Source organism: Triturus cristatus, chromosome 4_2 (assembly GCF_964204655.1).
Source record: "Triturus cristatus chromosome 4_2, aTriCri1.1, whole genome shotgun sequence".
NCBI classification, from domain to species: Eukaryota; Metazoa; Chordata; class Amphibia; order Caudata; family Salamandridae; genus Triturus; species Triturus cristatus.
In genome coordinates this window covers 533,917,980-533,944,044 of record NC_140586.1, presented here as the reverse complement: position 1 = coordinate 533,944,044, position 26,065 = coordinate 533,917,980, and positions in this window count along the sequence as shown.

Sequence of the window (26,065 nt, the reverse complement as noted above, 5' to 3'; positions counted from 1 at the left end):
GACATCGCAAAGGCCCTAGGCCAGGTGACCACTGCAGTGGAACACTTGCAGAGCGGAACTTTCAGTGTCAGCACCTTGGGAGGGGAGGACGTCAGTGAGGCTGCCTCAAGTGTCAGCAGCGTATCCGTGGTGGAGACTAGCACCAGGAGGCGCAGTTCGCGCTGCTCCACAGCCACAGGAACAGGCCGTGGTGAGGTGGAGGAGACAGGTGATAGGAGGCTGGGCGTTCGTGGCAAGCACCACTAGACATACAGTACGCCATCCCTGACCATGGTGGGGTAACCATGGTCCTCTCCAATTGTACAATTGCACACCCGTGACTACAACGGGCATGTTTAGTTCCTCATTGTGTGTGGGAGCTCTAAATCGCATTAATGTGTGCCCGCACATACATCAGTGCTCCTGTGCATTAAACAGTAGCACCACAAATGATTTTGTCATGGATCATTCTTACCTGGATCAGTAATGATGTTGCGTGATGTATGTCCGCCTCCTTTGGCCCTCAGCTGTGTTGGGAACGTGTGCCTGTCGGTGTTGTGCGGGTGGTTGGTCATCCCGGTAGTCGTCATTCCTGTCCACCTCTATGGGTATCCCACTTCTGGTTGCGATGTTGTGCAGCATGGCACATACTGCTACAATCCTGCAGCAGGTGTCTGGTTTGTATTGCAAGGCACCACCAGTCTTATGTAAGATTCTGAAGCGACTCTTCAGAATCCCAAAGGTCCTCTCAATCACATTTCTGGTGCTTATGTGGGCCGCGTTGTAGCGTTGCTCCTGTGGTGTTGCTGGATTGATGTAGGGGGTGAGGATATATTCACACAGGGCGTATGCACTGTCACCTACAAGATGGAACCAAAGGCTTAGCAACAGTAATGAATATACATGTGTGATGCTCATGTTTTGAAGAGGTATGTATACGTACCAAGCAGGAGTCCCTCTCCAAATTCTCCATTGAGTAGGCGCCTGTGGATGCCACTGTGTCTGAATATGTAGGAGTCATGTGTGCTCCCTGGAAATTGGGCCACTAGGTCCATAATGATGTGCTTGGCATCGCACACGACCTGCACGTTGATGGAGTGGTAGGACTTCCGGTTGCGGAAAATGTACTCATTGGCTGAGGGTGGACAGATGAGGACATGCGTGCAGTCGATGCATCCTATTAACAACACATGATACCTCTGTCACCATAAATCAAATTATCAACTTCTTGGAGTGGATTTTTATTTTCCACTTCGTGCATTTAACATTCATAAACTACATTTCCTGTTTTTCATCAAGATCTGTTAAGTGCTGTACAACTTTGACTCAAATGACAACAAAGACACTTAAGGATACTTAACAACGAAATCAAATAGACAAATAGACAATCATGTACATCAACAATATCCACATGAAAAAGCAAAACCAATTCTGAATTCTACTTTTTTCGGACAACAAAATGTAGAATATTCAACAGATAAGGAAAGTCCTACACTTTTCATATAAAGTTCCAGGGACTTATTCCTTTTGTCCTCACAGAATAGCAGTGTTTTAGAGTGCCAGAGGGAGGTGGCCTCCAAGGGTTAAGAAACCAGATTTTCGACACTATTCTTTGATGTCTAACAAATGGTTTTGGAGACTTGACGTCGGTTTTGTTCCTTATGATTCTTTATAAGGCTTGCCTCCTCAAGAAACCAACGCGTTTCGACCTTCTACATGGCACTTATTATGGAAGGTCTTCATCAGGGTAGACACATGTTGTGCGGAGGACTGGGGATATCATAGATATGTCTTACAGATGGTGAAGTTCTAAATTCTTGTAGCTCCAGGCACAGACGCTATTGGACTAAAGCAAGGGAGAACATCCAATCAATGAAGGGTGGCCATTCTGGCACCTAATTTGGCCGGGGTCGAAGCTCTCGTGTGTTGCGGTAGCGCCAAAACAGTAGAGCGGGGCTTCGCTTTCGCAAGTAAATTGCGTGACGGTTCACCAGGGAGCTCGAAGGTGGTCAATCATGCAGATGCATCCTATGACATGGGGGAATTGGGCCACCTGGTAGAATGCCTGTTTGGTGTGGTCCAACTTCTGTGGGGTTGTGGGGAAGCTGATGTGAGTATGTATCATTGTCAGCATGGCTTCAATGAATTTGTTGAAGAAGCGTGAAAGTGCGCTTTGGGATACGCCTCCCGCTACGGCGATGACCCCCTGGAAACTTCCAGAGGCCAGTAGGTGCAGGCTGCATAGGACCTGGACGTGCGCAGGAATTGCATTGGTCCGACGTGTCTGGTGCTGCAGTAGTGGTTCAAGGTCTGCAATTAGGCGCATGATCATGGCACGATTGAGACGATACTTGTCGTAAAACTCATCCTCATTTTGTCCTAGCAATGTGATGCGCACTCTGAAGACTCTCTCCTGGACCCTTCTCCTGCGCTGTCCTGCTGCATTAATTTGCATCCTCCTTGCAAGCACGTAGAGGGCTGCCATTTTGTGCAAGGAAACAGGGTCTCCTGGCCCTATTTGAATGGCTTACTGATTGGTAGCATCTGTGGCATATGTAGTATTTTTTTTGTAAAAAAAAAATGTTAAATATACTTTACCTCCAGGTTCTGATTCCCTTTAATCTGCTCATGCTAAATAGAGAATTTTGGGATTTTCGGTATTTGCGATTTTTGATGCATTCATTAGCGATTAGTCATTTGGGATTGGCACTTGCCGGACGCTATTAGTGAATTCGGTATTTGCGATTTTTGTGTTTTGCGATTCGTTATTTTGACGGGGCTTCTTTTAGCGATTCTTTATTTTTGCGATTCTTTATTTTTTACCGATTTGTGTTGATGCATTGGGATTCGTCTTTTGCCACTCGCTAACGGGTGATTTTAGCGAATCGGTATTTTTGCGACTTCATTTTTGGTTGATGCATGTGCCAGTATGTGCTTGATTAATAGCTTGACAGATCAAGTCTCACCGTGGCTTTTTCAGTGGTCTTCCTGCCCACCAGCTTGAGGGCCCGCACACCCTATTTAGATGTTAGCTGGTCCGTAGAGGAAAGATTGCCGTGGTCCTGCCATCACCACCATGAAATCTCAGCTGTGTCGATTGCAGGAGAGAAAACAGTGGCTGTCGGAGGTAGGACTGCCAATTTCCCTGCTGGGCCAATCACGATGAGCCTTTCCGTCGACATGAATGTGGCAGTAAAACCTCTACACCTAAGTTGGTGGAATGGAAGGGATATAAGGAAGAAACTCACCTTTTCTCACTCACACCCCTCTTGTTCTGCCATGGATCTGATCTTCCAAGTCCTGCCGCTGCTGCTTGATCACGAACAAAACCAACACCGTTGTGGACTCAGTCAATGGTAAGTTACACTCTTACCTGTTACTTATTGACCTGTCTGTTACATATACACAGGACTCGTGCATTTATAAATCTGTCTTACAAGAATTAGCATATCAATGTGCAATGCATATGTCTCTAATGTGGACATTTAAGAAATTTAAAGAAACACACCTGTATGATCATATTGTATGTATACATTTGGTGCAAGCTTCCTTTAAAAAAATAGTCACTCACAAAAAAGGATATCCAAATAAAAATCAAAAAGTTAAAGAAATTCCTAAAATTCCCACAATAAAAAACATATGCAACACACATCGATATAAAATTTCCCATTCTCTAGTCCAAGTCCTGGACTGTATCCAATTTCAACAGTCACAAAATATTTTTTACTGATCAGTAATCAAGGTGAAACAAACACACCTGTATTAACACATCCAAATCAACTTTCTATCATCAATTGGTTGGTGCAAGTGGCCATTGTTATGATGGATACCTGCATCTAAATTCAAATGACCATCACATTCAATGTTAATCAGTGTATGCAGACATTGAAAAATCAGTTGTATTACCTGCCATCATGGTAAAGAAAAATAAGTACTTCATATTTTACTCAGAAACATTGCTAAAATGCCAAATGAAGATGATAGTGGTGAAGAGGAAGGAGATGACTTACGTCAAGATTTCATTGACAACTTCTTCTCATGAGTGTAAGTATTTCTTTACATGTTATCACTTTCACTGTTACACCAACTGTTGATTTGATGATGAGAGATATTGTTGTAATTTGTTAGGAAGGGCAAAATCAGGGAAATTCAGGCGAAAGGTGTTTGTTGATAAAAGGTTTGACACGTTGACTGTTGTGTTTGGTTACATTGTTTATTTCTGATTGTTTTGTAAAACTGTATCCGCCAAAAGATCCGTTTTTAATGAGTCTATTATGTTATGTTTGATTGGTAATCTTTTTGTTTAATCTGTTGTAGGTTCCTTCACCATGTAATTCTCATTTGAACATTTCCGACTTGTGACATTTGCAGGTATATGTTGCTGTTTCAAAGTGTAAAGGGAACATGGCTTTATCCTGGGAAAGACAGACACAGACTTTGGGTGTACAAATCTTGTACCAGGGCAACTTGCACTGTGATTGATTGGAAGATTTAAAGATTACATTGGACTTGTTCTCTGTTGTGTGTTGGCACTAAGGCAATATGTTTGCCATCATTAGCCCAACCCTCCAAATCATGCTAATCTCCCTTTACATTGGCATAGTCCTCCTCGTATTGTCCACATTCATCTGAAACACCGATAACTGTTACCCAAATCTTTATTTTTCATTCTTGTCCTTGGCCAGGTATGTAAGTAAACAAAGTATCCAGGAGGCTAAGTCTCTCTCATATTGCCCGATTCCGGGAGCTGCATTGTAAATGCAGCCAGGAGAGCTGCACAGATGTAATCAGTAGACAAAATATATACTCTTTGCATGTCTACTAATCAGCCCACTCTGTCCGTAATCTCCAAAGCATTGCTTCTTGAATTCTTTCCCTGATAAATCCATTTTGGACACAAAGAGGACATCCAGTCACTACGCCTGCTGAGGAGGGGCTACTACTCACCCAATTTGGCATATTTCCCTTCTTGCCAGTACCACTGAATAAAAAAGGTTTCTAATGTCATCAGTAAACTTATCTACTACTCCAAAAATAGTCAGTGAAAGGCTTACCTTAACATGTACCCCCAGACTGCTTGAAACAGTCCTACCCACTTCATCCCAGAACCTCAGAATTCTTGGGCGTTCCATAAACATGTGAATATCAGTCGCCTTTTCTAGTCAACATTTAGCGCATTAGGTTGCACTAACTTTCTCCATTTTTCGACAATCTTTCTGGTGGCATATAGGCACTGTGAAGTGAAAAATAATTATTTCTTCTTAAAAATGCAGGTTTAACAATGGAAAATAAAGTGTGCTTCGATACTTGCCACATATTTTATACAAGCTCCCTCAGGAAGCATCCTCCCCACAGTTCTTCTGCCAGCTTGAAGTCTCTGCCCACAGCCTCTAACAGCTCCCAATACCAAATTGATACTTCCCTCCTTCAAGAAGGTTTACCGGTAAGTTGTTCTTCCAGGGGGTTCACAGTGCCCAAGTCCGATCTCATTCTTTGCTCCCAGCTTTTCAATTGCAAGTACTTTAACCTTGCGAGCTTCCCCTCCAGCATCTTACTTAAGTCACCCCAGAGAAGAAGCTTGCAGTCTCAAGTGAGTTCGCCCAAATAGCGTATTCCCACATTCGTGAATGGTAGAGCTAATTTACCCTGGCAGTCTCATTTGGGAGCTATGTTTGAAAAATATTCAACTTTAGCCACCCGTGTGATATTAAACCACATTTTGGCCATTGCTTGCAGCACTTTTGGTTTCACTTTTTTTATAAAACTTTGGATCTCCAAATTGAAATAAAAAGTGTGCTGCTGCCCCTCTAACACCTTTTAGCAAAGCACTAAATAAGGTCACTAATTCTGAGTCATTTGGGGTATTAAAAAGCATTCTGGCATTATTGTTATCTGGAAAGCCCAAGCATAAAATTGCACATCTGGCAGGGATTCCATGTCATGGTAATACCTGAGGTAACATATCCCTACTTCTTCCTTACTGGTGAATACCTGAACTGTTGATTCTAGATTACTAATGTCAAGTTTAGCTGAGTTTTTGAGTAACGTTTTTGTTTTTTTCCCCTATGCTCCCCACAAACCTTGCCAGTACCCTCCTCCCCCTGGGGAACCCAACCTTGCTTCCTCTTGGACTTGATGTTAGTCCCTTTTAGAGCACCACTGGATGCCTGCCGCATTCAATAAGTAAATTAAATACTAAACCACAGTTTTAATCAGACAGTGAAGATAAGCACAGAAAAAAAACTAAAAAGGAAGAGAAAACTAGGAAGAGAATATTGGTGGCCTGAGTTTACAAATCCATTTAATCTCGTTGCAACTTTGCCATCAACGATCTATTAAACTCCTGGTTCTCCCCTCTTAATGGAATCTAATAACTCATTAGCCTTTTTGAGGCTCCTTAAGTTATGCATTTTATTGCTATGGATAACCCTCGGGGAACCAGGAGATCTATGTGGTGCCATGGCTCCTACCCTTTTAAACTCTTCTAAGCACCTCTCCAGCTCCCATTGCCTGTTTAAGGTTGCTTGGGACAGATCTGATCTGATCTCAGAGGAAAACACACTGCCTCTCAAGGATTTCATTTTCAGTGCTTTCAACAATACAGTGTCTGTATTTGGATTGAACGGAAGACCTCCAACTACATTAATAATGCCCCTATTATCTTTCATAGAGACCTTGATCTTTGGGATATGTGGTCGTAGAATGTAGTCAATGTATTTAGATAAAGGTTCGGTGATGGAACCTATAGTGGTTACACTGGGGTGATAAGGAGGGTCTTCTGTGCTTTTGAGTATTTTTCGAATGCCAGAAATACTGGCCATAGGAGGGCCTTTGGCATTCATATATTTAAATTCTTTCTGTCAAATCTCGCCAACCTGAAGGGCATTAGAGGTGGGATGTTCAATCTTTTTTGCTAGTTGTGCAGTAGGGTCACGTATCTTAGTGTAGAAGTTATTATGCTCCAGGAGCGCAAGCATCTTGGATTCATAGTGCTGAGTGTTAAATACCATGATACCTCCACCTTTGTCACAGTTCTTTATTGTTAAAGGTTTTTCTTTCTTTAGCTTTTGTAATGCCAAATGTTCTTCTCGATCGAGGTTATACAATGGACCGGGGATAAACCGTATCACCTGATCAAGGCGTTTTAGGCAGTATGTTAAAAAATCACCACTTCAGGACACCACCTGTACTAAAAAGGGTGTGAAACTGGACAGAGGGGCAAGACCTGAAAGACTGAATTGTCTATTATTGCAAGGACCTGCCTCTTGAAAGCATTTTAAGATGTATTCTGCAAAAGAAAGTTATGATATCTTGGTACAATCCAAAGACTCTGGTTCTAGTATGTGGCACATGGAATAACCCTTTGCTAGTAAGGAGATCACCTGCAGATTAAGGTGCACATGCATCAACAAAACAAAAAGCGATTCCTTATTAGCGAAAAATAAGGATTCGTTATTAAGGAATCGCTTTTGTGAATGCATCAACAGATTCGGTAAATAATAGTGATTCCCTAAAAATCGCTATTTTTACCGAATTATCAATAGCGGGGCATGCAAACACCGAAGAGCTAATAGCGATTTCAGTAATACCGAATTAGCTAATAGCGAATTCGGTATTAGCGAAATCGGCAAAGATCGGGTCGCTCCGGGAACGTGTTTATGACATCATCAACCAGGAAATACTGCTGCCCCACCCTCATTGCCTCGACAGAGGAGCAAACAGGGGCTGGGACTGGAGACTGGCTGTACAGATTGAAGCCACACCAACTGAGCTACCCTCACACACTACCCAGATGGAGAAGGAAGCACCATCCAGCGCTGAGGCTGCACGCAAGCGGAAACGCAAGTTTTCTGACCGGGAGCTGGAGTACCTGATAGAGGGAGTCAGCAGCAAGCACGATCGCCTATTTGGTAAGCTGTCCCTCAAAGTGCCAGAGCCTGAGAAGCGGCGCATATGGCAGCTCATCCGGGAGAGGGTAAATGCTGTTGGTGTGATGCCCCGCAGCATTGACGACCTGAAAAAAAGATGGTACGACCTGAGGAAGCGGGCTAAGAAGAGGATGGCGGAGAGGCTCCGGGAGGCATCCAGAACGGGAGGCGGGCCTTCTACAGTTCAAGCCAACACTGCCCTGGAGGAGCTGGTGGAAGGGACGATCGAGCATGAAGCCATCATGGGAGTAACCCAGATGGATACCTCCGGCGCAGCCACAAGTGCCCAAGGTAAGATGCATGCCTGTGCCCATACCCAGCATAGCGTAAATCCATTCCCATGCCCCCAGCAGGATCACAGTGTGCATGCAGCTTTGGCCCACACACCTTTACTCTTAACACTAGTGCATCATGGGAGTTGTAGTCTAGTCAGCCCAGTGTGCATGTACAGGATGAAATACAATTACAAATCACCACATCAGTTGAACATAGATACAGACTGTTTATTTAGTGGATCACAGAGTGACATGTACGTTTACAACACTACGTAGGTGTAACTATCCCACTAACCATGCACTGTTTCGCACACAGATGCATCTCCTGGGGATTCGGACGACAGCGAGCGGCTGATTATTTCAGAGACTCCAGCGGATTCCGACATGGACACAGCGCAGGATGCGCATACATCACCTCCACCTGCAACCCCACCACCCCCACCACCAGCACCAGCACCACCAGCACCAGCTACACCAGCTCCACCTACAACATCCACTAAAGCGCTGAGGCGCAGGTCCCAAGTCCCGGCCATGCAGGTGATGGGAAGACCCTCTACACCATCGGGACAAAGTCTGCGCAGCATCACACCGCCTGCTGCACCACCTGCACGTTCCAGACTCCCACAGCAGCACAGGTCTCGGCCAAGTTCACTCTCCTCAGGCGACGTTGATATCACCCAAAATGCTGCAATCGAGGAAAGGATGCTGCGTGTCCAGCGCCTGCAGAGACGACACATGGCGACAATCAGCTCAAACATCGTGCGCCTTGCAAGGGAAATGCGTGCCATGACTGCGGCGGTGAGGGACATGAGCACTGTGGTGGCAGAGGGCAATGGGCACCTGAGGGAGGACATTCATGAGCTCACCCGTGCCATGAGGGAAGGCCATGAGTGCGAGAGGAGGAGGCACCGTCAGAACTTGGTGCGGTCCGCGGCCTCTACAAAGGCCATCACAAGGATGAGCAATAGCACCGCAGTGTTGGCACGCCGCTCGGTGTCCTTGCAGGTGGACCTTGGACACTTCTGCGGGGATGTTGCCAAGGCTCTAGGGTAGATGACCGCTGCAGTAGAACACCTGCAGAGCGGCACATTCAGTGCTGGTGCATTGGGAGGGGAAGACGACAGTGAGGCTGCCTCGAGTGTAAGCAGTGTGTCTGTGGCAGAGTCCAGCACCAGGTGCCGCAGTTCACGGGGCTCCACAGGGACAGGCTGTGGTGAGGCGTCGGAGACACCGGAGAGGAGGCTTGGCGTACGTGGCAAGCGCCACTAGACTGATTTACATCCATACCTGACCGTGGTGGGGCAACCATGGTCCTCCCCTTCCTGACGCTGCACAGCCGTGACTTAAACGCACATTTGTTCTTACAGTTTTCATGGGGAGCATTATTTTCATTGCTTGTTTGGTTGCACATACCGCAGTGCTACTGTGTATTAAACAGTTGCACCACCAATGAAATAGTAATGTATCATTCTTACCTGCTTCAGAAATGATGTTGCATGATGTATGTCTGCCTCCTATGGCCCTCTGCTGTGTTAGGGACGTGTGCCTGTCGGTGTTGGGCGGGTGGTTGGTCATCCCGGTGGTCGTCATTCCTGTCCACCTCTATGGGTATCCCCCTTCTGGTCGCAATGTTGTGCAGCATTGCACATACAGCAACAATCCGGCAGCAGGTGTCAGGTTTGTATAGCAAGGCGCCGCCAGTCTTATGTAGGATTCTAAAGCGACTCTTCAGAATCCCAAATGTCCTCTCTATGACATTCCTAGTGCTTATGTGTGCCGCGTTGTATCGTTGTTCCTGTGGGGTTGCTGGATTGATGTATGGGGTGAGTATATATTCACGCAGGGCGTAAGCACTGTCACCTAGAAGATAGAAGCAAACACTTAGCAATGGTGATGTTCATACATGTGTGGTGTTCATGTGGGGAAGAGGTATGTGCACGTACCAAGCAGGTGTCCCTCTCCAAATTCTCCGTTGAGTAGACGCCTGTGGATGCCACTGTGGCGGAATATGTAGGAGTCGTGTGTGCTCCCCGGAAATTGTGCCACTAGGTCCGTTATGATGTGATTGGCATCGCACACAACCTGCACGTTGATTGAGTGGTATGACTTGCGGTTACGGAATATGTACTCATTTGCTGAGGGTGGACAGATGGGGATATGCGTACAGTCGATGCATCCAATTACAAGGGGGAATTGTGCTACCTGGTAGAATGCCTGTTTGATGCGGTCCAACTGCTGTGGGGTTGTGGGGAAGCTGATGTGGGTGTGTATCATTGTCAGCATGGCATCTAAGAATTTCTGGAAGAAGCGTGAGAGTGCGCTTTGCGATACGCCTCTGGCTATGGCGATTACCCCCTGGAAACTTCCTGAGGCCAGTAGGTGCAGGCTGCATAGGACCTGGACGTGCGCAGGGATTGCATTGGTCCGGTGTGTCTGGTGCTGCAGTAGTGGTTCCAGGTCTGCAATGAGGCGCATGATCATGGCACGATTCAGTCGATACTTCTCATACACCTCGTCCTCATTCTGTCCGAGCAAGGTGATGCGCAGTCTGAATACTCTCTCCTGGACCCTTCTCCTGTGCTGTCCTGCCGCATTGATACGCATCCTCCTTGCAAGCATGTAGAGGGCTGCCATTTTGTGCTAGCCAACAGGGTCTCCTTGGCCACATTTAAGGGTTTGGTGATTACCACAATCAGTTGCACATGTTTGAAATTTTTTTTTTGTTCACGTAACTTTTTTTTTAACTTTACCTCTAGGTCCTGATTCCCCTTATTTTGCTCATGCTAAATAGCGATTTTTGGGATTTTCGGTATTTGCTACTGGTGTTGCATTGGGTAGCGAATCGTTATTAGCCATTGGCACTTGCCGGGAGCTATTAGTGATTTCGGTGATTGCTAATTCAGTATTTAGCTATTCTGTATTTTTGCATATTTGTTATTTGCGAATCGGTATTATTCCAGTATTTATTTAGCGATTCGTTAATTGCTCACAAGTTGGGTTGATGCATTGGGATTCAGGTTTTGATACTCGCTAACGGGTGATTTTTGCGAATCGGTATTTTACCAACTGGATTTTTGCTTGATGCATGTGCCAGTTAGCTCTTTCTAGGGCAGATTGAAGATCAGTATTAATTCCTCTGCCTCCAATATTGGCCGTTTCTGGTCTCTAATACATGGTAGTTGAGTGGTTGGTAATGATCGGGTTGGCAACTGTCTCTGTAGTTTGATTGGAAACAGGATTTCTGTCTGCCCCTCCGGCCTCCGAGCCGGGTTAAAAAAGGTTGCATCCTTCCTTGAATACTTTCATTGGGAATCCGTCTACCTGACTGATCAAAATTATGCGATCTCCCTTCGTCATCTGAGTCAGAGGTATCAGAAAATGTCAGGATCTTATGACTCAATGAATTGGCATTGTCCTGATACTGTCCTTGAATGTTATATTGTTCGAACAAGTATGGAAAGTTTCTTTCACAAGTATTAAAGCAGATATCTTTATTTAACTTGTTTGTTTTCCTCTTAATTAGATAGTCAGAAAAGGAGGATAACTAATTTTCTGCTTCTTAAAGTTTTTTCTTTGTTTCTTCTAATGCATTGCTCTCTTATCTTGTCTCAGTCAATTCATTTTTCAAATTCTGAACTAGTTCTTTAGCCGACTCTACTAGGAGCATCATGAGTTCACTTGAACAGCATTTTGCTGTCATCAACCATTTGTCAAGGAATTGGCATATTTGCACAAACAGTCCTGAGATATTACGTTAAGTCAGTTCTAACATAAATTCACCAGAGGCTTCTATCCTTTTCATTTTCTTTTTCAGAGAAATAAGTTTGATGACATCATTGTTTCCTGTTTGTCTGGTATTGGAGAGGTTATCAAAGTGGGTGTGGGAACCACCCAGAGTGATCATTTTATAGGTACCATCACTAGCTTAAGAGATGCAAACACCTTGTCATCTTGGATTTACACTCTGTTCTCTCTTTTAAGTATTTTTCCTCATATGACACGTGTCAATATTCATTTTCTCTTATGATCTTGGTGAAGGTTTTAGCCACATTTGCGCACATTTTTATAAATATTCATGCTCTTTCTTTCTTTCTCTCTGGATAATGGTTCGGTGATTGGCAATCCAACCTTAAACTTCACTCTTTTGATTTTCTTTTGTTACATTGTTAATATTAATTTAGGAGGCTAAGCATAATTTCATTTCAAGAACGAAGGCATTGTATCGTAGGAAGGAGTTCCAGTAGACATGGTTAGGTTACAGATGAATATGTTTATTGTTCTCAGATGTTAAGTAGGTTTTCCAGTAAAGATGTAAATAAGGCCCCACCAGGAGCAGCTTCTCTGCTGCTCAGCCCAGGATCTAACTGATACTCTGCCTCACAGCAATCCTAACATTCTAGTGACATCACCATCCCCACCAACATTCTACTCTCACTGGGTGAACAGCAGAGGCAGAGAAACAGGGAAGATGTAAGGTAAAAATCTTAGATATAACAGAAGGCCACCATTATGTGTTGATTTCTAAGAAAGAGGGCGTGAATGCTGGAAAAAAATTAGGCGTCCTTGACGGCATGCATCAGAAAGGTGTCCAAAATTGTCTCTGACATCATCTTTGTCCTTTTCCAAATCTCAAACAACACCCCATCTGGTGCCAATACCTTGTTATTTACCTCCAATGCTCGCACAGCTGATACTCTTCTTCATGAAACCAAGCATAACAAGGTTGCCAACTTCCCTGAAAGTCTCTTCAAATCCAAATACCTATTTGCTGGCCATAATAAAAACAAATTCAATACCACGTTGACATTCCACAGCACATTGTACCTTGCCCTAGGTGGTCTCTTCAATCTCACTCTTCATAACCCTACAAACCATAACATTCCTACCAAATGACTTGCTGTCCACCATGTCCTGCTGAGACCCCTGACCTATTACAATTAACTGTCCTGTAACCTAATCCTTCTCCAAACTTTTCCACTAAAAAATTAACCACCTCAACTACAGAAGCCTCCACGGGATCCAGACTCCTTTCCATGCACCAACTAACTCATATTCTCCAAATTCCTCTATGCCTACTCCTAGTTCCTGGTGCCCAAGATTCTTTCAATAACTCTGCAGTCATTTCCGAAAGTCCTATGAAACTGCTACATCTCCTGACACTCTCCAGACAAGAAGGTTCAGCACTTTGCTCTACATTAAAGGATGCTCTTCTCCTTCTATACTCTTTAAAAGACCATCTTTTGTGAGAATCAAATAAGGTTCCGCACAAGCCAGCTCCGTCACTGATGGAAACCAATCTTGTGACACTCAAAACGGAGTCACCAACACTAATTGACATCTCTCCTGTCTCACCTTCAATAAAACTCTCTGAATCATTGCAAACTGGGGAAAGGCATACGCCTTCCTTACCACCCAAACCTGCTAGAATGCATCCACCGCTAACGCTAAAGGGCCCGCTCTCCAACTGAAATAACTCTCCAGCTGAAAAGTTAAACCTTTTTTATTGAAACACCCATCTATCTATTTCTGTGTAACTCTGGAGAAACTATGCATGCACAACTGACTGAGTGAAACTGTTATCTATTGATTCCACGATTCTGAGACGAGTTCCGATTCTAAGGGAAACAAAGTTGTCATGTTTATGCAGTTGTCAGAAACTAATCCCTTCTTGTTCATTCGAGAAGTTTCTAGTGACCTCTGAGTTAGCTGGCACACACAAGTAATTAAGTTTAATGTACAGGATAGGAGCATACTGACCTTAGTCCTATGCAAAAACTATATATTATTCCAATGCGCAGAGCCTATAAGGGAAATAGGAACTACACTACATGGCGCCCAACGGTTTGGTAAGGCACTAATTTAACGGTAGATACTGAAGTAACTCAGTCGTGCTTTTCTCAGAGATCCCTACTCATAATACTCCATAAGATGTCTGGAGTGGGTAGGGATAATATCCGCCATAGCTGAGTAGGAGGAGACTCCTATGTATTGGCTGTTTGGTTTGTTCAACGTTGAAGGATACAGTGTTCCAAAATATTGTGCACCTTATCTTTGTTCCCTTGAAACTTGTTCTACATTTTTCATTAAACAAAATGTCTGATACAAAGACTGCATCTGACCAAGTCGCAACAGGTTTAAATTCTACAGGTTGAAATGAAACCGATGAGGGTGTTACAAACATCCATCCAAGTTTAAGGAGAGCCATCACTCTAAAACTTATAAAACATGGCCTAACACCAAGAGGTGGTAGAGCGGTTTTTGTGATAGAGGCACATGAATCTTTTCAGACAGAGGTATTCTATTCATGGATAGTATTCCCAGAATCAAATCCAGTAAAAAAAATGTTTCACTTCTTCAGAGAAGATGAACCACCTGAGGAATACGTTCCCTTCGAGGATGTTGAAATTCCACTCACATACCAGGAGCATCAGCTCTGGTTTAAAGGCTCCCTAAAACATTACAATGACATAACCAGGCTCGGTCCACTAGGTAACCCAGGAGCAACATGGCCGATTTTAGCCGGTACACACCTCATCCTGACATTGAAACAATGTCAGACGATGAGTTACTCACTCAACTCGAAGAGTTGATAAAAATTTACAGACAGTTAGTACAATATGTCATGCAGACTTTAACAGTCCAAGCACCATTAACCAGGGGAATACACTGAAAATTACTCCACAGACGTTACACGCAGTCATGGGTAAAATGCCCACAAAACGTGAACAAATTCCATTCTGGATAACTCAAAAAAATTACTCAAATCGAAGCAGTATTTCCTAAAACTAGCCCTTATGAGAAACACAGAATTCTAACACCACATCTGGAAGACTGCACCACTTGGGGCACAGTCTTTGCTGCCATCTATACTAAAACACATGTTGTTCTGTCTATTGCGGTAATACCGGATGTCCTGAAACAAATTCAAAACGAATACGGGGCAGAGCCTGCTCTGAACTTAGGTATAAAATTACTGAAATACTTGGACCAGGTCTCAACAATAATATTATCTAATATTCAAGGGCAGGCAGGATTAGTGGCGATCCGCCAGAAATTAAGGGAATTTGATGGAACAGAACATCAACATGAACTACCCAGAATAATAGAAGAATCCTATGAAGAATTAGGCAGAGGCAGTTTAGGTGGGAAACCAGTTAAATCACAACTGTCTGAAGGTCCGGAAATGACTCTATTAACCCCTTCGACGCGCATGACGGAGCGGTTCCGTCATGCACGTCGGTTGCGCTGTGCGCATGACGGAACCGCTCCGTCATGGCCCCGCCCGCGCACGGAACCTTCAGCGTGGCGCGGAAATCCGCGCCGCGCTGAAGGGGTTAAACACAATCCTACATTTTCTAAAAAGAAGTGGGAAAACAAAAAACAACATTCAAAAGAGAAACGTTCTCAATCCCGAGGTAGGTCTCCTCAAAAGGAGACCTCTGAAAGGAGGTATAAGCTCTGGAATAGGGATAATTTGAAAAAAACCTGACAGGTATCAAGATACTGATACACGTTCCTCTCGTACCTTTCAGACATCTTCACAGACATCCGAAAGAAGAGGACGGTCAGATCATAAAGAAGAACGCGTGAAGTCCAGAGACGATCAACACGTTCTGAAAAACAAACCAAAGCCTCAACTCACGCAGAAAAAGGTAGCAGGTCTGGACATCAGACATGCCGAAAATCTTGAGGACACAACTCAAGAACAGAGAATGGGCTTAGACAATGCTGGACAGTGCAGCAGAAGTAACAATAGCTCGCCAGAACCTGAAGGAACTTCTGGAGACAGTGGACTTGAATGAGTATATAACAGTTGAAACTGGAGACACCAGGGTTAGTTCTCCACAAAAGTTATATGAAGTAACACACCGAATGGAGGGAGACATACCAAGAAAAGTGAAAGCACTCTTTTGGGAAAAGCTTTCAAGGGTTTATGACATGCTTCTAGCAAAAAGAGACTGGCCACCAGAATTTGTCAGGGAGTGCCCACATGGCGAAGACATCATTATGCCAGCGTTCTCCAACCATGTTCCTATACATTTAAAATATACTTATGCCAGGAAATGGGCAGTAGCCCAGGCCCCAGCATTATACAAAAATCATGTAGGATGGGATGGGGACTCACCTCACCATAAAATCCAATTAAATGTCAACCTACTGTACAAAGGCAGTACCCAATTAAGCAAGAAGCTAAAAAACAGGTCAGGGAGATCTTAGATCAACTTGAATACCAAGGGGTGATTGAAACATGCACCTCATCAATTAACAATCCTTTGTTTACTGTTTCCAAACCAGACAATACATATTGTCTAGTTTTGGATTACAGACACCTGAACACTTGTTCTAAAACATTTGCTGTGCAAAACGCACACAGTACAGCATTAATGAATAACATTGTGCATAAAAAAAATAAAACCACATTAGATATTTCAAATGGTTTCTTTTGTCAAAATATAGCACCTGAAAGTAGGTACTTGACAGCTTTCTCAATAATGGGGACCCAGTGTCATTTCTGTCGACTCCCACAAGGGTTTAAGAACAGCCCAGGGTTATTCTCAGCAAGAGTAACAGAGTTACTACAAATGTATGATGACAAGGCATTGTCATATGTCGATGATATCTATCTGACAGACGATGACCTGGTTAGGCACTTGAACAGGGTGAACACAATTATCCTGGGCTTCGCCTCTGAGGGCTACAAATTCAATTTTAAAAAATCAAGAATTGCCCATCTCAATGTCCTTTTCCTAGGATATGAACTTTCAAGTGAAGGGAAAAGCCTGGCAGCAATTTTTTTAGAAAAGGGTGCGCTGCTCCAACCTCCAAACACGCTGAAAAACTTACAGTCGATTCTAGGTTTCCTGAATTTTTGAAGAACTTACATTCTAAATTACGCAGAAAGGGTTTAACCTCTCTACGAATTAATCAAACCTGATTTCAAAAATGAAGATTGGACCCTGGGACACACAGAAATCCTGCATTCACTGCAAGCTGACTTGTTAGAAAAAAATCACTTACAAACACGCATAAATAAACGCAATTTAGTTTTTCAAATAATTTCGGGTCAATGCGTATTCACCTACTTAACTTTTAATGAAGGTGAAAAAGTACCAATTGCATACAAATCACATTTGTACACACAAGCGGAAATGTGCTTCACTTCAACAGAAAAAATTCTGACAGCAATTCAAACCGCTGTAGCAGAAGAAAGAGCTCTAGCTCAGGGAAAACACATTATTGTTGTGACTCCGATACCAGCCTTAGAGGCAGTTACAAAAGCGAGCATTCCGAATGCAAAAGCTTTACATCCAAGATGGATCTAATGGGTTAATTCTCTTGCTGCAACAAATGTTGAATATGTTTTTGATCCTTATTTAAAGACACAAGCATTCCTGCAATACGAACATGAATGCCCTCTGCCTATTGAGATTCTCCATCTTGCCCAGTATGAATTCATAATGTATACTGATGGATCAGCACAACCCGCTACGAGGAGTAAGCAAGCTTACAGTTCAGCCTGCACAATCGTTAAAGGTCGTATGCGCAATGGTAATTTCAGACCGATGGTCACTAACACACAATCTCTAGGAGATTGTACAGCTCAGCGAGCTGAACTACAAGCATTCAAATTGGCACTTGAAAATATGGATTGCGAATTCCCCACACTTATAGTGTGCAATTCTATTTACTGTGTACAATCATACAATGAATATTTACAGAATTGGCTTCAAAATGGTTTCAAAGATGCAAAAGGTGGCACAATCAAGCATAAAATGCTTTGGGAACAAGTAGTTCAGTTGTGAGATGGACTACAAAACACTCACGTGATACACATGCTGAGTCATCAACGTGATGGGGTTCACGTTGCAGGGAATTCATTGGCTGACGAAGCCGCAAACGGGGCTGTGCAAACGGCTTCCGTAGCTGCGATCACTCGTTCAAAAACGAAAATAGACAGTGAGATATTGTTGGCTGTCAATGCTTCAAGCAAAGGCAGTGGTGCAGTGTTACCTAAAAAGTTTCCACTCAAATACTCGTATATAATTGATGGGAACAGCGTTGCGTTTGCTCGAAACCCTGGAGTGGGGGATAGGGTAATTCCAAAAATGGAACGTAGATTAGGACTAATCCTAGCAGCACATGCATGGATAGCCTCTGCCCATGCAGGTGTTTCCGCCACAGTATCATTATTAAAACAGAGAAATTGGTGGCCTGGCATTTGGAAACAGACCAAAAACTATGTCTTGGAATGTGAAATATGCCAAAAGATGAAACTCTCTACAGTGAAATGTCCTGCGCAGACGCCCCTGTTAATTTCAGATAAACCATTAGCTTGTGTTTACCTGGAACACTGCGGTCCCTTGCAAAGGGATGGTAACTATAAATATATCATGGTCGCAGTAGATTCGTGCTCAAGGTTCCTATGGATGTGGCTTCAGCGCTCAGCTGACGCTCGAACTGTTATAAAAGATTTGCGAGTCTTTATCGGCACATACGCAATATGCACGCTACACTCTGACCAGGGCCCTGCGTTTAGCTCTCGGGCTTACAAAGAAGCCATGGCCAGTTTGGGCGTTGCATTGCGGTACTCCTCCCCATTCCATCCTGAGGGAAATTCGGTTGTGGACAGGAAAAACCGGGACATAAAGCAGTCTATAACAGCTAGGGTATTAGGTTTGGGTGATGGGTGGGTTACACATCTTTATGGGGTCCAACGCTCATTAAACAATTTGCCAAGAAGTTCTCTGAGGGGGTCACTCCATATAATGTCCTATTTTGGACAAGAATGTGGGTTCCTGATCTCGAATGTAAAGGCACAGTGATGGAAAATAAACCATTTGATATCAAAGATCGTTTGGCTGTTTTACAGGACTTAAATGAACTAAGATCGAAACAAAGCAACGTGTTCCTGAAGCCAATCACCACTGGGGATAATCCAGCTGTCCCAGCAAGGCATGTCTGGATCCCAAAGCTCGTGGATCTAGTCAGAGAGAAGATCACGGACAAGAAGGAGGTTGGGTCTTCTTACGGACAACCAGTACCTGTCCTAGCAATTCACGGATCAAGAACAGTACTTCTGCTGCCCCTTGCTGGTAAAAAGGAGAAAAGATTTGTGTTCATCGACCTCATCAAACCACACTATGTGGCCAATACTAAGCAGTAGGCCATGTGGACTCCGACCAAGTAGCAGATACATTCCTCTAGCTACTATCCAAGAGGTTCAAACTGAAAGACCCATCACCATTGTGAATCCATCAGTAAGAAATGAAGGACTAAGCAACAATGCTATGGAACTAATTCCTCTTGAAATCCAAATAACAGTTCGTCCTGATACACCGGTCTACACCAACGTAGCAAGTGATCCACTAGTTCCAGTGATTTCAACGAATCCTGATGCAATTTCAACAATTGACAGAACTGGTTCTGGCTATTTCATAAAATTTTATACGTTTTCTGAGGATCCCAACGAGCCTGAAACGACACCAGCAAAAAGAACTTTCAAAGAACAAGCACAAGACTTTTTTCAACACGTGAAAAAGACTTATCTGGCTTCACCATGGATTGAACTATGGATTATTTCTGGAATATTTTTCTTTCTACTTTGACTAGCTTTAGTAATAACTCTGAGCATATTGATAGATGGAAGATATATTCATTTGGACACAGGAAGTAAAAATGCGAACTTACTTTTGAAACCACACAAATCATCCCATCCTGAAGCAAGAGACTTGTCAGCAGTGAACATCACAGCCGTTCCTATACAAGATGGTATAGTTTGGGACAAAACGGATTATGATATATTCGGTCCGTCGGAACTTTTGAAGATTCCACACTTATTCAAGATATCATTAAGTGACTTTATTACCTCTAGTACCTATTCTGATGATTGGGACTTTGAGACTGTTAATAACATGATGTCTGATCTAGAAAGATCTGCTAAATTCTCTAACCACGAATACTTAGAGGGTTCAACAGACTATGAACAGCTTTTTTGTTGCAACCACTATGGTAATAATTTCTTGCATAAATCTGCAACACCTAGAAATGTATTTATGTATAACCAATGAGAACATTGTCCTACACCACCAAGGGGTAGCTCAAAAACATTTGCAAGGAAGTTTCCATATTTTTCAGGGTACTATACATCCAATCCAGAAACGTTTTACTTTAAAAATGTGAACAAAACAGGAACGAAAAATATGTTACCAAATACGAAAGAGATTTATTCTGCAGCCTTTCTTGCCCAATTGTCTAGACAGGTTTCCGACTTTTGTAAAGACACAATTGACACAAAATCTGTCTGGGGTACAAAAGATTGTCAAGTGCAGGGGATATAAGCTTTGTTTAGAGCCTGCATCATCCCACAGCAGATAATGTTTTTGAATGACACTGTCCAACAAACGTCTTGCCTTGGGTTAGCCAAGATCAAAGACATGAACACACCGTCCATACCTACACCTGCAAGTAATAGCACTACACAGGGGGTGGTCGACGTACATACTATTTTACAAAACAACAGATCAGATTCCAAATAGAAAAAATGGTTGCTCTGGCCCACAGACACAAACATCTGTCAAGAAAGATTCCTGAACAAAACACAAGGGTTCATAATCAATAGGCCAGACCCATGCTATGTTTAAAGACAGCATCCAGGGGTAGTAACAACATACAGTGTAGGAAAACTATGCCTTGATTGGCTGCAGACATCTACACTAGAGGATGTGAAACAACACGTATCTTTACTTAAAGAAGACGCAAACCTTAGGGAATTCTTGCTAGGTCCAAGAAAACCGCGTCAAAAACTTTTCATATATGCCGGCATCTATGCTGCTTATAATGAAATATGGAAGGTTACCCAAGCAGACGCTACAGAAAGAATACGAGAAATTGATCGTATTAATTTAGAGAAATCACTCGCTGTGGTCGACAATGGGTTAACGACTCTGTCATCCAGGATATATTCATTGGGCAACGTTGTATCCTCTGCTATAGACATTGTGGAACAAGATTTGGTCCTGCTGTGTCAAGGCCAGTCTCAATTATGTTCTATTCTGTTATTAGGCTGGACGCTACAAAACTTGCGAGCAGGCTATGTGCCTTGGCGTTTCATCAACACGTCTTCTCTGTTTTCCGATTACAGTCTCACTGAAAAACAGATCGAACTGGCACAAAGGGGAGCAAAGTATACAGTGCTGAGCATTGAAAAACTGGAAAAATTGCCATTTACGGTAGCAGACAAACCAGCTACAGAATGGATCATAGATGGCAAAATAACTCTGCCTGTTACAACTTTCCATTTTCAGTATTGCCTTAAACACATGCCAGTAGGCACATATGAAAGGTTGGGTAAGAAATACATCAGGACATCCTGGGATTTATCTTACACACACAGATGTTGGAGTGGGGGGCGTGAAATGTTTATTAGCGGTACACACTGTGAAAATGCACTGAGCGGTTCACTCATATGTCGGGATATTAGTTTATACGGGGTCTGTAGCGGTTCCACTGCAAATTTATCCTGGCAACTGCAAGGTTCACCAGCCGCTGTGATTAATCCAACGTTTGAACAACTTTCAAATGGGAGTTACCTCATGTTGAATGATCAGAACTGTTGTAGCATGTTGCCAGGTATCCCATATGTAGTAACGGTTACTTCCAGGGTCACTTGCTGTATGCAAGTCTTGTTCCCCCAAATAGACACAGTCAGGGAGTCGCCTTTATGGCCTTCACTGAACATCTCTTCTATACGAATTGATACTTTAAGCAGAATAAAAGCCATTTTTTTACGACAAACCGTGCCTTTGACCTCGGCCAAAGAAACCTATGATCTACAAGTCGCAAGGACTTCGGCTGATATACAGGCTCTGTTAAGGACAAATTGCCCTACACATTTTGCAGAAATGTTGGGACGTATTTTAAACATGTCTGATACGAGCGGTATTGTGCATGTATTTAAGACCGTATGTTCGGGACTGTTAACATCCTTTCAGGCAGTCCTCGGAATCTTTCCAAACTTCATGTACTCGGTGTTTGGTGGTCTGCCGCTAATTCTAGCACTCGTTGCAGGAATCCTGTTTTTATTCCTTCTGCTACGCTATGGCAAGCCAATCCACCAGCGTCACACCCTGCACCTTGGAGAATGCTCTCCTGGAAAGGAAGTGTCGTGAGCGCATAGTGCAACTATTGGGTTTACCTCGTCTACGAGAACTAAATATCACATGGTTTCTGTCGTTCAGACTAATCTGGCAAGATTGCATCTTACCTGTTCTACGCTGCCTGCTTTGCGGTGAAGAATGTGTGGTAGACATCTGTCTAACACTCTCATCATTTGGGCCAACGGATATCGATACTCTGCTGGACCCGATAACGGCCCATGCTCTGTGTTGTCCCCAGAGGCTACCAATCCTGATGACGCCATTCATTGAGATCTCACAGATGCAACATGCTACTGCTAAGGTACGAGATGGATCAACAGGCACACAGGTATCAACGAACACTGCTACTGACGATGCATCACATCTATGTGCGGCTAGTCTTCTAAACGAGGTAATCGACCTATCACCGACAACAGTAGATGACTTTTTGTCTACATGATTAGAAGATTTCATGTTTTCCCCAGCATCTTCAAATAACTTCTGATTTGGCTCACAGTGTACCATATAATCTATGAATTTGGCCTTCATTTTTTCAAAACAAAAGACTAAATTTGGAATTTTCCTAAGATCACTATTGTGAATATTGACTTTTTCTTTTTTGGCTATTCATAGAGAACAGACTTCTTTGAGACACTTCCAGGTACACATTGTCACCTTTTTCCACATTTATGTAGTCATGTCATGAAATGGCTCTAGAATGTTCTTTTCCTTTCTGTAAAACTGGTCCATTTCATTACACATGTGTATATATATTTCTGTTCATTCTCTTAGCATTTCACTGTAAATATGTGCTTAGAATGAAACATTGCTTTAATATGTACAGCGCCCTTGCATTTCATGTATAGCAAACTTTTAACAACAAATTATTTTAGTATGCTTTTACAAATGTTTTTAGTAAACATGTGATACTCAATTTCATGTGCTTAGTATGTTTAGCATTTAGTAATATCGATCATTCATCAATGGAGTGGGTGTTGTGTTTCGATTTAGATACCCGTATATAGGTTTCCCTGAATCATGTCATTATATAGGCACAATTTGCATTTCCCTTATTTAGGCATAGAATCCCAGTCCTTATTTAGGCATTAGCCATGCTGACCAAATACAGGCATGGTTACCTACATCGTCCATCCCACGTCACAACGAGTTCTTAGAAACCAGACCCTTAAGCCAAATGGGACTTTCCCTAGCTAGGATTATTGATTTCTCCAAGAACTCATCCATTATGCATGAACTACTATTCCTTAGGGGTTCATCCATGATGTCTTCCTCTGCCCGACTTTACGTCAATGCTAGCATTCCTAAACACCTTCCAGGTTTAAATATACCTTCCCTTACCATGGCAAACCACGGCACGACTCAGCACGACTTGACTGCACAGTTCGCAACGGCAAGTTTGGAAGAGACCAAATCCCGGCCTGACGCACTGACCAGACGCTGTCATCCCTGCTTGCAGAGACTCCAGCTTCCAGTGTTCTGACTCCCTTCGCGGGGTGTTGGAGTTTGAGACCCGGATAGAGATTCCCACCTCGCTCATTCTAAAGGTATGGAGCTGACTAGAACCTAGAGGGACTCTTGGCATATAAACTTATTATATACCATACTATAGAAAACAGCACCTACTTCTTACCTCGTACTACTCTGAGGTTAGGTACACTGGGGTAGGACTATTTAGAAGCATCAGACGAGTATTCACTTTTTAGCCTGTGTTATTTATGTATGTATATATGAATATATGTCATAGCTAAAATGTAAATGTAAATGTAAATGTAAATGTAAAATCCACTTTTATAGCGCAACTATCACTCCAAGGAGTATCTTGGCGCTCACCCAGCTCAGATGTACGAGACAGGGGGAGAAAGTAGACTTCATTTGCACAGAACACCACATCTCAAACCATAGCTATACAAGCTGACTCAGTCATAGAGTATACCCAGGTTTTTAATGCTTTCCTATATTGGGTTTCATCCGACATGGAACGCAAGGGGAGAGGGAGCTTGTTCCATGCTAAAAGACAATGCTATTGCAGTATTATTTCTTCTTACTGCTTACACTGTGTGCATATGTCTAATGATTGTAACAGCTCATATCTTACACGAGAAACAAGACTGTTCAATAAACCCTTTTTAATTGAAAAGCCCATCTATCTATTTCTGTGTAACTCTGGAGAAACTAAGCATGCGCGATTGACTAAGTGAAACTGTTGTCTTTTGTTTCCACGATTCTGAGACGCGTTCCGATTCTAAGGGAAACAAAGTTGTCATGTTTATGCAGTTGTCAGAAACTAATCCCTTCTTGTTCATTCAAGAAGTTTCTAGTGACCTCTGAGTTAGCTGGCACGCACAAGTAATTAAGTTTAATGTACTCGATAGGAGCATACTGACCTTAGTCCTATGCAAAAACTATAGTGTATATTATTCCAATGTGCAGAGCCTTTAAGGGAAATAGGAACTACACTACACTGGATCTCGTTATTCTCAACCTGTCTATATATGCCACCGCTGACACATTGTCCATTATTATCATCACCAATTGTCCTCTCATAATCCTCCTGAACCTCGGCATTGCATATAAACCTGCAGTCAACTCCAAACAATTTACGTGTCCTGACCTCTCCTCCTTTGTCTAAAGTCCACCTGTTTGTCACTTTCCTGGCCAAGCTCCCCATCCATTCAGACTTGCATCTGTCTCCAAAACAAAATTCGGTCCTTTTCCAAATATTGCACGTCCATTCCACACATCCAAATTGGTCTACCACCATTCCAATTCCTCCTTTGCTTCCACTCATAAAATTGATCTGATCTCCATACCATGACCCTTTCCTTAAAGCTACCCCTTTCACCCTCTGCAAAGCTTGATAGTGAAGGGGTCCTGGAAATATAGCCTGTATTGATGAAGACAATCCTTGCCAAGTCTCTTAATGTCATAGAATCTCTCCTCATGCTCAACTTTATCTCCTTCTTTATCAACTTTCCTTTCCTTTCTGGCAACAAAAGCATGCACTTCACCGTATATACTTGAAAACCCCAAAACTCCATGGTTTGACTCGGATTCAGAACTGACTTCTCCAAGTTCATCACAAACTCTAGATTCTCGAACATGCTAATAACATCCCTCAAATTCTTTTCCAATTCTCTCTGATCCTGACCCACGAACAAACTGTTGTCTAGGTAAATTATCATTCATACTCCTCTTTGCCAAAAAAGGGACACAACCACTCTCATCACCTTTGTGAAACACCAAGGTGCAGGTGAAAGGCCAAATGGCAGACATAAAAACTTGTAGAGAACGCCTTTCCATCTGAATTGTAAATACTTTTGACATTCCCTGTTCATAGGTATTGTAAAATAAGCGTCTTTCAGATCTAATTTCACCAACCAATCCTTTTCCTCCAACAGATCTCTCAAGCAATTAATTCCCTCCATCTTGAAATGTCTGCATACCACAAATTCATTTAGATCTCTCAGATGTATGACCGGTCTCCATCCTTGTTCTTTCTTCCCCACCAAAAACAAATTGCTTACAAATCCTTTCCTTCCTTCCCTTACCTGAATAACAGCTCCCTTCTCTATTAGCGATTCTATCTCCGTATTCACTACTTCCTCATGATCTTTTGACATTCTTATCTCTCTTGCCTGCTCTCTTTGACTTGGTAATTCCATAAACTCTACTCCATACCCCTGTTTTGTCTCCAATACCCATGGATTCTCTTCCATTCTTCTACAAA